The sequence below is a fragment of the Neolamprologus brichardi genome, chromosome 6 (assembly GCF_056152115.1).
Source record: "Neolamprologus brichardi isolate AB-2024 chromosome 6, ASM5615211v1, whole genome shotgun sequence".
Lineage (NCBI taxonomy): Eukaryota > Metazoa > Chordata > Actinopteri > Cichliformes > Cichlidae > Neolamprologus > Neolamprologus brichardi.
In genome coordinates, this window is record NC_142109.1 from 6,806,076 (window position 1) to 6,818,577 (window position 12,502).

Here is a 12,502-nt window from a genome sequence, read left to right on the forward strand (position 1 = left end):
GTAATGAATCATATTTCATTTCATATTTCTTTAAATGCAAAGTCTGTCTCACCTGCTCTCTGTTCCTCCCTCTCCCTCTTTGTGCTGACAATCAAGCCAAACAGCAACATCATCAAATATACAGTTGAAACCAGATATTTACACACTCTTCAGATAAAAACACAAACACTTTTTTAATTGTTAATCATCAAATCAGACTAATTTTTTTTTTAGATATAAAATACATATATAAATATAAAGAACATATTTGTTAAATAGAGAGAAATTGTATGTATTATTGTATTCAAAATTGAGCCACACTTATGGAGCTCCACAACTCTTTTCCTGGTGTTTTGGTTGATATCTCTTGATTTTTGCATGTCAAAGAAACAGGCTCTGTGTTTTGTCTTATATGGATCCACAGCTGTGCCACCAATTTACTCACATGGACTCTACCAACCAATCAGAAGCTTCTTCAGCTCAGAATAGAATTGTCTGGAGTTTTCTTATTAATTAACAATAAACTTAGTGTATATGTGCTCCTAAATTTGATGAAAGTGATAAAAAATAGACAGCTCTCTCTCTTTATTCTGACATTTAACTAATTCAAAAGATATTTCAGTATTTATTGACCTAAAACAAAAAAGTTTACTCTAAAATTTGATGTTCAACAGTAAAAAAAAATATTTTTATGTTTCTCCCTAAAGTGTATGTAAATATCTGGTTTCAACTGTGAATATACTGCTGTGTATTGAAATTCATCTTGTTTTGCATAGAAATATACTGAACAACACACAAAGCATAATATATAAAATAACATCTACCTGAGTTTTTTCTTTGAAAGAAGCTCCTTAAGTTATGTACTGATGTCCATTGTTTTGTACATAACTGAAAGTGATTTTGAGTGCTTTGATTAGCCGTTGAGGGTAACAACTGAAAATATGAAATAAAGATGTTTAACATGCTAACTGAGACTTGTAGCGGTATTATTTACATTGTGCTTCTTCTATTTTGGGGGGAATCAAAGTTAGCTCACCCAAACAATTTATCCAGGCAATTTGATTGAGACACTAATTGATTATAAAAAATTCAAACAAAAATAATATTTTCATTACAGTATCAATACAAGTTCAAAGCTCATTACTGGCGCCACGTCTCAAAAATTTGTAATTTGTTTTAATTTTTCAGCTGAGTCTATGAAAAATGTTTAATATAACACCCAACAGGCGTGCAATAGTATTTGTACACTTGCAAGAAAATTCCCATAGAGCTATATGTATGGTGTGCAGTGTCTCTCTAAGGAAATGTGATGAAACTGGTGGCAGGCCTTAAAAACATACTTTTATCTTCTGTAAAAGGCTGAGCTGTGCTAATTTACACAACAACTGGACTGAAAATCAGTGGAAACAGGTCTAATGGACTCAATCCAATGTGAATATAGTGGTTCAGTGATTGTCTGCAGCTAGCTGTAAAGCACCGTGGAGGTTGTGTTATGGTATGTGGATCCATATACTGCTGATGGTCTGGTGGCATTTTAGGGTCCCTTTTATCACACAGCTTAAGGGAAACCTTCAATGACTTGAGTGTATTTGTAAGTGTATGTATGGAGTGAATATGAAGAACAAGTGAAAAAGAAAAGGGAAGCAAATACTACAGACTTACATCAACCAATCAGAGGTAGATTAACCCACAGTGTAGGGAGGGGCAGAGACTTACGTGGCACTGTCACAGTGAGTTTCCATTTCCTTAATACTCGGTCCAAAAAAGGATAAGCTGTATAACTTCTTTATTGGTTCAATGTTAGAAGTAAACCTGATAAACCACAACAGGATCAGTGCTAAGGTCACATGATGCTACATGAAACATCTTTAAACAGACTTTAGTGGGTCGGCTGTTTCCTGAGTCAGCTTTAAACCACTTCACACTCATATTTCATAGTAAAAGTGGAAGTCACTGTGGTCAAACTGTCATTCAGTAAAGAGAGCACACTAACACAGACATTTGTTAGTGTTTTTAGTCAGACACACAGCTCACTAGTCTCTGTGCTCCATTGAAACACTCTTCACAGCCTCCATTTGTGATTTTCTTGTGCTTTCAGTTGGTCAATAGTAATTTTGCCAGAGACTGGAGGACCTCCCTGTTCTCATCAAATACATCTAAGTCTCCCAAAACATCCACTAGGACTGCGTCAATGTATGTGGGTGCTCCATGGAAGATTTTCCACCGGAGCAGTCTTGTGACATCACTCTACACTCAGCCTTTGACTAAGTTATGATGATTGATGGTTAAACAGTGCGCCTTAAAGTTGCACACAGGGTCAGATTATATAGAGTTAGTCTTGACAATCACAATAAGGAAGAACACACCCAGTTGTCGGTGCCTAAAAGCTGCCAGGAAATTATTTTCCAGGCGGCTCATTACAACCTGATGGCTGGTCACATGGGGTATGACAAAACTGCCCTGTGGTTTGCATCAGCCAGTGCTGGAAGCCAGGTTCTGTCCCAAATACCAGGCGGTATGTGCCCGAGGAGGGGGGCGGTGTTCACAGAAGGGAAAGTGGGAGCGAGAGTGGAAGAACGAGGGAGGGTCTGTAGTGAGGGGAGGTCCAGAGGCAATAATACAGACAGAGCTTGGCTGGCCAAGTTGATTGATGGGGGTATGCAGGGTATGGTTTGTGGCTTAGCTGCAGTTTAGGGGTGGAGCAGTGGGTTGTGAATTGGCCAGGGGAACCTGGCACTGCCAGGTCTGTCAGCCTTTACACCAACTACACCTTCCCTATTTTCAGTAGCTACTGGGGCCCAGAGAAGAGAGATGTGTGGTATGTGCAAGGCGGAGAAGGGAGCAGAAAAAGTGTATATATGTAAAAATTACTCTAAATAAAAACACTGTTCTACAATTGTCGTGTGCCTTCCTACTACAGTAGGATTATTGTCATTGTTCCTTTTGTGCTTTAGCTTGTGTGCTCCGTCCAGCATGAAATGGAGAGACATAGTAGAGGCAAAATTAATCGACAATATTGTCGATTAATTTGTCTCTAAAAACACCAGTACAGTAAAAGTTCACCGTTGTTGCTGAAGAGGTTTTGGATCTGCATTCATGCTTCTTTTCTACTGCAGGCTTGCTTAGAAGGCAATGATAAACCACGTGTTACAACAGAAAAAAATAGTTCAAACTGAGCATCAGAATGAGGAAGAACGGTTATTTAAGTGACACAGACGTTGGTGTCAGACAAGCAGGTCTGAGTATTCAGAAACTGTTGATCTGCTGGGATTTTCCCACAGAATGATCTCTAAGGTTTACAGAGAATAATTAGAAAAAGAGAAAATAACCAGTGAGCAGCAGGTCTCTGAGTGAATTACAAAGGTCAGATCAGAATGGTCAGGCAGCTTTGAAGTGACAGATAAGAACTGTTAGTCAAACGACCAATTAATACAACTACAGTAACCAAAAGTATGGTAGTATAAGATAAGCAGAAGAGCATCTCTAAACATAACAAATGTCAAACAGATGGGCTACAACAGCAGAAAGTCACACCAGATGTCACATCCTCCTCTCAGCAACGAGCAGGAAACTGAGGCTACAATTTTCACATACTCACCAACATTAGACAACAGAATATTAGAAAAACAGTAGTTGGTCTGAATATTTCAATTTTTCCTAGAACATTTCGACTGTATCATTAGATGCTGGGAAAAGCAAGATGAAACATCCTGTTTATCAGCAGATCAGGCTGCTGTGGTGTAATGGTGCTGAGGATACTTTCTCGGTACTTTTATGATCCCAGTGTACCCATCTTTTGAGTGCTGTGTTCGGCAGAATAATACACCACAAGGTTAAAATCATGTCAACCTGGTTTCTTGAACATGACAATGAGTTCCCCGTACTACTTTACTTCACGGGAACCAGATCTCAATCCATTACAGCACTTTTGGAATGTGGTGGGATGAAAATTGACATTATGAATGTGCAGTTGATAAATCTGCACAATCTGTTTGATGCTGTCATGTCAATATGGACCAAATGTGGGAAATGTTTCTAAAATTAAGAGAGTTTCGAAGGGAAAATGGGGAACCAATGTGTACCTAATAAAGGTCTAAAGCATATAGTTAGGGCTGGACCAGGTGACCCTGAATCCTCCCTTAGTTATGCTGCAATAGATGTAGGCTGCCGGGGGATTCCCATGATGCATTGAGTTTTTCCTTTCCAGTCACCTTTCTCACTCACTATGTGTTAATAGACCTCTCTGTATTGAATCATATCTGTTATTAACCTCTGTCTCTCTTCCACAGCATGTCTTTTATCCTGTCTTCCTTCTCTCACCCCAACCGGTCGCAGCAGATGGCCGCCCCTCCCTGAGCCTGGTTCTGCCGGAGGTTTCTTCCTGTTAAAAGGGAGTTTTTCCTTCCCACTGTCGCCAAAGTGCTTGCTCATAGGGGGTCATATGATTGTTGGGCTTTTCTCTGTATCTATGAAGCGCCTTGAGGCGACTTTTGTTGTGATTTGGCGCTATATAAATAAAATTGAATTGAATTGAATTGAATTAAAGTGGTGCATTTACTTAGTGTTTAATAATATTTAAAAGAACAAAAAGTAAAGTGAGTTCAGCCGAGGCCCAGTTAATCTTACCTTCTTTATCACAAAGGGTTTATGTTCTGGAAGAATTCAGAATGTTAATGATCATATTCATTGTTCCCAAATAAGGCACACAAGGGAGCTCTCCCCACATGTTGTTCTGATATGGTAAGGAGGTAATCCATAGTAAATATAAGTACACTGCTTTGAGTTCATATTTATATTCATATTTACTTTGAGTTCATATTTATCACTTCCTATCTGTATAAAAATCCTTTTTAAAAATTATTTTTCACAACTTTCCAGGACTTGCTTCTGTACGCACAAACACACACCTTCATCTGTCACCTTCTTATGCCCTCCAGGTGGCTCTTCTGTGCATCTTACTATTAACACATCCTCATCCTCCCAGCCTGTAACAACAACAAAGCTGGCACTCAAACAGCACAGGACACGACTCCTTCATGAACAGCACACACAGTCTCAGTTTTAGTGTTTCATTGCCTCAGTAAAGTGAAAGTACATAACCCTCACATTAAAAAAATGAGTGCAGAAAATCCCTGTGGTGCCATCCAGTGGTATGTTCAGTGCACTTCACTATTCCTGTTAATACAACATCTGAAAAGGAAAAGAGTGTAAAGTCCTGCTGTCATAGTAAAAGAATTTCTTCATAAACTCTGAAAAATCAGCGTTTGAACCAAATAACAAAAATATTTTAAAAATCTGGTCTCAGATTTATTATTTTACTGTTTTATTGTGAAGCACTTTGGTGTGCCGTGGGGTTTTAAATGTGCTATATAAATTGTATTGTAGAATAAGCTGAATAACAGTGTATTGTGGTCTGGCTTGCACTGTCAACAGGTAAGCATTTTTCCAGTGATATGGGGGAAGAAAGAAAATGTCACAGTGTTTGAAACGGACTCACGCACAGACCAGGTATTCTTGGCAAAGAGAAAGTGCGTTTATTTACAGTGAGACACCAGGTGAGAATATATATACAGTGTGGCGGAGGAAAGGGACCAGGGCTCCAGGGGCCAGGGGGAAACAGGGATTAATCCAATACACGTCCTCAGTGGGTTCCAAACACACACACGCTTGCTCGGGTCCAGGGCAGATCTATATACACACAGAGAAAGAAGTCCAGGTTAGGGATAGTCTCTGGTGGCTAAACGATCCAGCGAAGGATCCGCTGTCATAAATAGTGCTCCAAATCAGCTGGGATCGGCTGCAGGTGTGACGGTGAGCACAGGTGCGTGGGCCAGGGGCGGGAGCCCGGCAGAGGAGAGAGAGTGCAAAAGAAAAAACAAACAAAACATGTTGCCAAACAGAGTCAGCCAGCGAGGCACGGGGACCATGACAGAAACACACACACACACACAGATATATATATATATATATCTATATATCTATATAGATATATATACATATATAAAGTACCAACTGCAGGCAGTCTTTACCTTCCAATCTCAGGCCTTAGGCCTGGGAGCTTCAGTGTTTTGTGCAGTGACTTTGTCTAGGACTGAGCTCTTCTGGATAGAGGTGGTGGATATCATTTCTAGTATCTGGTGGAGCCATGGACCCAGCTTAAGGTTCCACCTATTCACTATTCTCACCACCTTTCTTCAACACCTGATGCAGACCTTGCTAATCGGGCGATGTCTGAGTTTGTATGCTATACAGTTTGATGTCACCAGTGTAGACGAGGCGACTGACAACTGTTCCACTTCGTACTCAGTATCTGTAGCCCGTCTTGTTAATGATCTTAGTGAGTGGGCTGAGGCCAATGAAAAACAGCAGGTGGAACAGAACATCTCCTCTGTAGATCCTGCAGTTGATGGTGACTGTTCTCCTGGCTTTAAATTAACCTCTAGTGTTGTTCCCCACACCCCGACTGATTTGTGATGAGGGGTCTTTGGTCCTATTGACCTTGTACAGTTCTAGGCATTTCAGGATCCATGTCAGGGACATTGACTCGCAGACAATGTTCCCTCTAATTTTTCATGTGTCTGAGCAAACACACAAACTCCCTGAGCGGACCCTTGGACCACTGTGAGCAACAGCAGATGTGTGCATTCTGGTCACGCCAGCATCAAATCCATCCAAGTTTATTTATGACAGTGGTTCCCAAACTTTTTTTCCTCGGCCCCCTTTGCTTTACAAGAAAATCTTTGTGCTATCAATACATTTTTCAAAAAAATGCTTCTCTGTGCAAAACGTGCTCACGATGCAGAGGAATTAAAATTTGGTTGGGGATACCTACCTTGGTACCACCGCTGTGCAGGTGAAGCCAGTGTGCTTGGACACGTTGCAGTGGAGATTTTTTCTTTTGGTTTTTGACCACCCTGAGTCTTGGGTTGACATGACATCTTGTTGCTATGCCACCTTAAATTGGTCATGTCATTGGTTTACCACAACTACTTTATTATTCCTCAGCTAATCAGTCCACACCGCATTTTCTTCTGAGTAACGGCGATGTAACAATAGAAATAGTAATTATTCAGATTACTAGTTACTGAAATTCCCATCACTGATAATGACACAATTACTTGCATTTCCACTACTCATAAGCTAGTGTCAGTATTTAACTATCAATATCCACAAATGAAAATTGGAAATAAATGACACTAGATAAGCACATATTTGACTGAGAACTTAAACTTCACCTTAATTTAACGTCTGCCCTGCTCACATCTCGTTGTCATTAGCGTGTCTTCACTCCACATCGGCCACACCGCTTTGCTAGCTAAAACACCGGTGTCGGCATATAAGGACGCCATCATAACCACTGTGCTCTTCAGGACTTTGAGATATTTAAGTGGATTCACCTCTGTTTGCATCATTTTGTTATCAGCTGTTGCGTCTATGGATGCCAAAGAGAAAACTTTTATAATAACAGCTGGATACTGAGCTGACTCTGTCTCTTGCATGTAGCACAAGTGTTTACTAGTATAAGGCTGAAGAATTTCAATTTATAAAGGCAGTTAAAAAACTGTTAATACTTCCATGAACCATTGCGCAAGGCATATTACTACATAGATGCTATTAGGAATGCTTTCAAAAGGCATCAACAGCACAGATACAGTGGATATCATTCACAGAACAATGTTTTCAACCAGGCTGTAAACATTTTTATTTCTGCATTGATAAACAACCGCTGATCAATGGCTATGAGTTCCATTCACAGAGAGTTGGGGAATGGCTGCAATGACAGCATTGTAAGATGGTGAAAGATGTACCCTTAGGCCCCCTCCTCGATTCAGAGATGGTGGTTGTTGATCAATGGTCATGAGAATTTGCATAATTATGATGAAGGAACTGACCTCCCAGCCCATTGTTCCTTCACTGGGCTGGTTTCAGTCATTATGCAAATGTACTGTTTATAAGATTGGGGAAACCTGCAGTCAGCTGAGACTGAAGAAGTCAGTTGGATGAGTGATGAAATGTTTCTCCCACTGAAAACGCTGCGTCCAGATGAACAGAATCAACTTTTGGAGACAGAGAATAAACTTGTTATGCTCACTGCTTAACTGTCTCCCTTTATAAGAACATTTTTCTGACACACTACTTAGCAGTGGCATGCAGTGACTTTTATAGAAAGGAAAGCAGCTGATAAGCAATTAAAAGTCTTGAGTAGATGCTCACAGTCTCTAGTGAAATTGAAATAAGCCCAGTTTTCAGTGAAAATATCAAACTGCAGCCACAAGATGGCAGTAATGTAAAAGAAACATGTTGTAGCAGATTTTCTGAAATACAAATAAAAATCAGTGATTATTCTTTACAAGTCTAAGCTAATTATCCACATATGTGTGTCTCTTCAAGCATCAGGAGAGTATTGTCAATTTTTTTAAATACCATCATTGATGCAGTTGTCTTCTTTGAAAAATAAAAAGGAGTACATTCTGTTAAAATTATGGTCACCAACTATAATATACTGGGCAACATGGCGGCACTGTTGCCTCACAGCAAGAAAGACCTGAGTTCAATTCCACCATCAGGCTGCGGTCTTTCTGTGTGGAGTTTGCATGTTCTTCCTGTGTTTGCGTGGGTTCTCCCTCAGTACTCTGGCTTCCTCCCACAGTCCAAAGACATGCAGCTAGTGGGGTTAGGTTAATTGGAAACACTAAAACTGCCCATAGGTGTGAATGGTTGTCTCAGTCTATGTATTAGACTAGCGACCTGTCCATGGTGCACCCTGCCTATTGCCCTAAGACAGCTGGGATAGGCTCCATAAGATGCTGTCATCCTTACATTTAGAAGAAGTGTATGACTAGGAGCAGTCCGGTTGTGCTGCATGGATGTTGTTTTTAGACTCTCTCCACCACACTCCTCTTTTAGAGGCAGAAACGTGCTACTTACAAAAATAAAAAGCCATATTAGCCAAGCTGGAAAAAAAAGATGCTAACACAGTTCATAAAGCAAAGTTTTCTCAACAGAAATAAATCTATAGTTATATCACTAAAGTATTGCTAGTCACTAAAAAAACCAAACAAAATAATAACTGTTAGCGTCATGTTAGCTAACCTTTCTTTCCAACTTACACTAATGTTCACTATTGCTATGTATTTTCAAACATTCAGTTTTCACTGAATGTTGAAAACTGAATGTTTGAGACATAAAACTGGAATTCAATATAATGTGCTGTAAGATTCCAAAAGCAGCTAATTCTGACTCATTTTCCTTTCAATATTTTCTTTAACATAAGTTGAAAGTGAATTTTGAGTGACAAAGCCCCCCACTTCCTTTGTGTGCCTAAGAAAGAAGAAACCTCTAACTGAGAATAGATGTGTACAATCTACTATATTTGACACTGTGTTGAATTTACCTTTAGGTATGTGCTTTCTAAGCACTCTTCTTTATTAGCTTTCGCTTTATTATTCACATTTTGCAAATTATGATCATTAAACATGAAAAATGAGTGCATTTCATTACATTTTCACAAGTTGTCAGAGTTTGCAGAGTGAAAGCAGCAACATGAATCTCATGTGGTTATTTGGTGGTTCAGAAAAAAATTCGAGTGACGAGAAACCTGCAGACATGACGACCTGAGTGACACGATGAACAGTCAGTGTAGTGCAGCAGCTATCTGCCATCATTCAAATCAACTTGAAGTATTCTTTGCTGCTCTGTACTTTGCCATGATTCTTATTTTCTTTCTTTCCTGTAAAAATCACAAGATATGCTTATAAAACTTGCAGCAACAGCAAATTTGATTTAGTTCTGAGAGTTTTACCAGAATGAGAGAAGAGACTTGTAACACAGTTGTCTGTGGTTATCTTGTGGAAAAAGAAACCAAGAGAAACAGGCAGATGATGTCTATGATACTGTAGCTCACTATGATGCATGCAGAGCAACACCTTTGAAAGAACAATTTATTATCACACATCTGGATCTATACTGTTTCTCTACAGAATTCTTCTTTAGACTAATTAGTCAGTAATGACATTATGATATTGAAGATCTCATCTTTAACTGTAAGTTTCACAACACTAATGTATACTACACCATACTACACTAAAGTAATTAAGTAATAATTAAACAATTAAATGACGTAAAAGTTCAGTACCGTAAAATTATATATAAGAATTCCAGCTTCTCATGTTCCTTTTTACCCATGTTGCTGTCATTCGGTATCTTTACGTCTATCACTATGGCCATCTTCCTCTCCTTGTCCACCACTACTATGTCCATTCACTCATCCATCACCAGTTTGTCCATCTATATCTCAAAGTCCCACAGGATCTTAGTTCGGTCAGTCTTGGTCATTCTCAAACACCCCCCTGGGAGGGAGGTCCATTTTGACCTCAGGACTTCCAGACCATATTCCAGTCCACAGATGTTTCTGTATACTATGCCGGCCACTTGGTTATGGGGTTACATGTATATCCTGCCTGCTAGCATCTTATACCCTGCTGTTATGTGCTGGATTGTCTCAGGGGTATCTTTACACAGCCTGCACCTGGGGTCTTGCCTCCCCAGCCTCTATGGATCTTGTACTTACAGCTTGTTCCTGTGCTGCCATGATTAGTGCCTCTGTGCTGTCTTTCAGTCCGGCTTTGCCCAGCAATGGGTAGGATTTCTGAATGTCAGCCACTTCCTCTATCTGATGGTGGTACATACTGCACAGGGGACTAACCTTCTATGATGGTTCCTCCTCTTTCTTGGGTTTCTGCTGCCTGAGGTATTCACTGAGCATGTGGCCTGATATATTTGTGCGTGTTCGTTGTGTCGTCCTGGACTGTGGTACTGACACTCACTAGTCCCCGGCCTCCTTCCTTCCGCTTAGCATAGAGCCTCAGGGTGCTGGACTTGGGGTGAAACCCTCCATACACGGTTCGGAGCGTCCTTGTCTTGATGTCAGTGGCTTCCATTTCCTCAGTTGGCCAGTTTATTATTCCAGCAGGGCTTTGGTGTTGATAGTCCGGATCTAGTTCTTACCATTCATCTGACTCTTGAGGACGTGCCTGACCCTCTGCAGGTACTCAGTGGTTGCAGCTTTCCTACCGGCTTCTTCGTGGCTTCCATTTGGCTGTGGAATTCCCAGATACTTGTAGCTGTCCTCAGTGTCTGGAATGTTGCCTTCTGGTAGTTTGATCCCCTCAGTTCTGACCACTTTTCCTGTCTTCATTACCATCTGACTACACTTCTCCAGTACGAATGGCATTCCAACGTTGTTGCTGCATATCTTCATGGTGTGGATCAGGGGATCGATGTCCCCTAAGCTCTCTCCTGTGTATATATTGCGTCAGTCTTCCTTTGTCCTTTATGGATCATCAGCTCACGTTCCCTCAGTGTTTTCTAGCTTCTTGTGCCTCCTAATGTTTTGCTTAGTGTAGTTCTTTAATTTTAAAGTTTTAGTTTTATTGTAATTTTTTTTGTCTGGATTACCAACCTAATAAATGGTGCCTTTTATTATAGTATTATTGTCTCCCATTGTCCGAATTTGGGTCCTCGACCTACACTTGGTCTGCTCATCCCACAGACCCTGACAGTTACTGGATTTTTCTTTTGTGGTGTAAAAAAATAAAGAAACATGACGACAGAAGTTTTAATTTCTGACAGCATGCATGAAAACTGCCCATTTTGAAGCACTAACAAGTTTTCATGCATTTTGCAGGACATTTATGAAACATGAATTTCATTATTACACATTTTTCAACTGAACAATTCAAGCACTGCTACTTTTCTTCTAATTTCTTCTGTATAATATGCCCGAACACAGAGAGTGAACACTGACCGATATACCAGCTGTGGTGTCTCTGTTTTGATGCTGAAGTTATTTCAGATAATAAAACCATCACTGGTTACAAACTCTTTTTTTTTTTTTAGTGAGCAGGCAGTGACTTGATGGTCGAGTCAAAGTCACCCGTTTGTTATCAGTGAAGTGCAGTGTTGTATAGTGATGAGCTGGGATGTTTTCATCCATAGAGTCAAGATTCAGCTGAGGAGGCAAGACATTTATTCTAATTTTACATTGAACTGCTTCAAACCTTCTACAGACCATCAAAGTGCCTTGAAAAACTATTCACCCCCTTCTTGATTTTTTTAATATCTTACACTTAAAATGATCAGATCATCAAATACATTTTATTGTTAGACAAAGATAAGTAAATGCAAAATACATTTTTAACTGATGATTTTAGTTATTAAAGGAAGAAAGCTATCAGAACCTAATCTCGCCTCCCCTATTTTAGTAGCCTGAAAAGAGAACAGAGCTAGAGTTTAAAGAGAGGCTTGCGTGGCTTCTGTAGCCTCAACCAAATTAAATGCAGCGAACTGTGCACTCATCCACATCCTGTGTGTTGACGTGTCGTGGTGGGTCCCCTCAGTAGCTGGAGACTTGCTACAGTGGTGCCAAACATACCATACCAGCTTTATTTATGAAGCACTTTAACATAAAACCAGGGTTCACAAAGTTCTGTACATATACAAATAGCATAAACACAATAAAACA